The sequence below is a fragment of the Panicum virgatum genome, chromosome 7N (genome assembly GCF_016808335.1).
Source record: "Panicum virgatum strain AP13 chromosome 7N, P.virgatum_v5, whole genome shotgun sequence".
Lineage (NCBI taxonomy): Eukaryota > Viridiplantae > Streptophyta > Magnoliopsida > Poales > Poaceae > Panicum > Panicum virgatum.
In genome coordinates this window covers 11,087,924-11,090,127 of record NC_053151.1, presented here as the reverse complement: position 1 = coordinate 11,090,127, position 2,204 = coordinate 11,087,924, and the positions used below count along the sequence as shown (strand labels likewise).

The following is a 2,204-nucleotide window of genomic DNA, read 5'->3' as shown; positions in this document are numbered from 1 at the left end:
TCATTGCCTCCATTTGAGTAGCTCTAACACCCAAAACCTCCGTGCTCGCGGATGACACATCATTCTCAACGTTGGGCACCTTGTGTGGCAGATCGGCAACTAGGGCCTGCATTGCCTCCATCTGAGCCTCCTGAGCTAAATCCTCCATCTTTTCCATTTCTTCCATCCTCTTGTTTCTGAAAATATTCTTCCCATGAACCCTTTCGGTATTTAGCTTCCGGATCAACAGTAAAACCTTTCTTTGCTCTTTCCTCCCTCAACCTCTGCCTCTCCATCTCCTCCTCCTTCTCCTTCTTCTTCTCATAATTTGCCAAAAGCTCCCTATCTGTGAGGGGCCGTGGGTACTTGCTTCGGTTCCTCCTCCAATAAACAATGCAATCCTCAAGAGTCGCCTTTTCTGCTGCCTTCTTTCCATACTCACGCCGTAGGTCTTGGAGTACAGGCCCTGACAGAAATGACTCAAGGGGCAAAGTAACTTGGCAATCCTTCCTTATCTTCAGTTTTCTATTTAAAGTGTCTCGAGATTTCCAAGGCTCTTTTGTTCTGCCCAATTGCAACATTAGCTCATACCGGCCTTCGAATCACTCCCAATCACATGTCCTTCCCTCCTGAAAAATTATTGAGAGCCAAACATTCAGAAATGTTTGGATACCAAATACTAGCACAATGATAGAATCATAAGGAGTTTCAACTTTGTGGTTAATATACGAACCCAATACTCTCCGTAGCTATTGCCACAGTAATATCCATAGCCAAGCTCAGAAGGAACTACGCCTTTTGTGGCCAGAATACCACACTTGCATCGAAGACTAGGAGTAGTTGTACATGGCCATGGCTTCTTCGCACTCTCAAATTCTCGCACTTCCTCTTCTGTCGGCCAATGAGATCTAGGACCATAAATATACTCATTGAAGTCGCTGGCCATCCATCCTGCATGACACATAACATTAGAGAGCATCTACTCCTGCAAAATTAAAGAATCAATGCTACGCTACATGACACTTACTCTAGTCTTTAGCGAGCATCTAAAAAAGGGAGTGAACTTTGCAGGGACACCAATATTAGGCCTTTGAAGTTTGGCACGAACACCGCAATGACATTTGGGAGGATTGTTCACACGATATATAGCAGCTTCTTGCTTCTCTTCCTCTGTCATAGGTGGTGGATTTGGTGGGGGGAGGGACCCATCGTGTAAACTCATTGTACGCCCACGACTCTGACCGATAATAAGGGAACAGCCGAATTCTAGGATCGAACTTATCCGGACCATCGATCCACTGAAAGAAAAAGCAGTGGCAAGGATTCAATGAATCATTCGACTTGCATATGTAGAATGCTCTACCGGCCGTCTTGGGATGCCTCGATTGCTTCACCTTTGCCAGCTGATTGCCCGGTTCACAATGACAGAATGGAACTGGAAGGGCAGGAGGGACTGGGGCATCCTCATCACACTCGGATGGGTACTGTCCACCACCAAGCAGCTTGTACCGGGCATCGCTCATTGCCATGTGCACTGCAGATACATAAATTCAATTGCCATGTGAAATAAAAAAAACTTATGGAAACAAAAACAAAATAATTATGTAAACAAAGTATATACTAATTAAGCACAATATACCAGCACTCAAAATATAATATGTACATTCCTAAAACTATGGAATAAAATTACATGTAACTCATATTAACATCCCCACCACTCAATCCTAGAAATCATATTAATCGATGCATGCACGTACTACCTCACGTCCAAATCAGGAGCAGAGTACCATCTAAGTATCATCTAAAATCCTAATCATAATAAAACTATCAACAACACCACCATTTCTCATATCAAGAACCTAACCCTAATAAAAAAAACCACCAATAACTACAAATGCACACGGTTAAACAATGAGATATAAGGGGCAATACCTTCGGGGAAGGGTGGGGAATGTTTTCCCCAACTCCCCCCCCCAAAAAGGCCGGATTTGGGGGGATCTGGGGGGGGGGGCGGTGGCCGGCGGTGACCCCTGGACGACCTCTGGGCGAGGAGGAGTAAGCGAAAGAAAGGGAGGGTGGGGGAGAGGAGGCCGGCGCGGGCCCTGGACATTGGCCTTGTCGCGCCAGCCCGCATGGCGCGACAGGGAGGGCCACGTCATCGCCGTCGCGGTGCTGCGCTGGCTCGGGCCGCCAGCATGGCCACACTGTCGCTACACATGCAATGG

At 46.7% G+C, this 2,204-nt stretch overlaps 1 long non-coding RNA gene across 1 annotated transcript; it reads right to left on the bottom strand.

The window, feature by feature from the left end:
• Positions 1-1,061: 1,061 nt before the first annotated feature.
• LOC120682416 lies at positions 1,062-1,968 on the bottom strand. The gene is made up of 2 exons (XR_005678444.1): positions 1,912-1,968; positions 1,062-1,513 (listed from the first exon to the last, which is right to left on the bottom strand). It is a non-coding gene; the product is annotated as an uncharacterized LOC120682416 (long non-coding RNA).
• Positions 1,969-2,204: the final 236 nt, after the last annotated feature.